Consider the following 472-nt stretch of genomic DNA (forward strand, 5'->3'; position numbering starts at 1 on the left):
GCGGCTTCAGCAGGGCGGGCACCTTCTGCCACAGTAGCGGCTGCCCAAGCCGGACAAGTCAAAGCCCCCGAGGTGATGGGCACGCCCTCAGAGCTGAGGATGCTGCCAACAGCAGCGGAGGTGGAGGAGCCCACAACGGTGTTCTGCGGGAAGGAGCTGAGGATGGGTCCGGGCAGGGTCACCACCACGGGAGAGGGCTCGATGGCGATGGTGGAGTTCTGGCACTGCCTGACACAGGGCTCATTGCAGCTGCTGGCCAGAGGGGTTGGGCCGCAGGGCCGGCATGGCACACACTGGGTGTAGCAGGACATGTCTTGGGACTGAAGGTACACCTAGGAGAGAGGGATAGAAGGATGTCGAGCACGAGGATATGTGAGAGGTAGCCTGGATACCCAAGACAACTGCTAAGATGGAAGAGAAGGCTGAGAAAGGAGGTCACGTTCCTTCATTATGCCAGGAGCCTACAATGAGC

At 60.6% G+C, this 472-nt stretch overlaps 1 pseudogene; it reads right to left on the minus strand.

The window, feature by feature from the left end:
* Positions 1-6: 6 nt before the first annotated feature.
* LOC109365344 lies at positions 7-451 on the minus strand (annotated as a pseudogene).
* Between the last annotated feature and the right edge of the window lie 21 nt (positions 452-472).

The sequence above is a fragment of the Meleagris gallopavo genome, unplaced genomic scaffold, assembly GCF_000146605.3.
Source record: "Meleagris gallopavo isolate NT-WF06-2002-E0010 breed Aviagen turkey brand Nicholas breeding stock unplaced genomic scaffold, Turkey_5.1 ChrUn_random_deg7180001687505, whole genome shotgun sequence".
Classification (NCBI taxonomy): domain Eukaryota; kingdom Metazoa; phylum Chordata; class Aves; order Galliformes; family Phasianidae; genus Meleagris; species Meleagris gallopavo.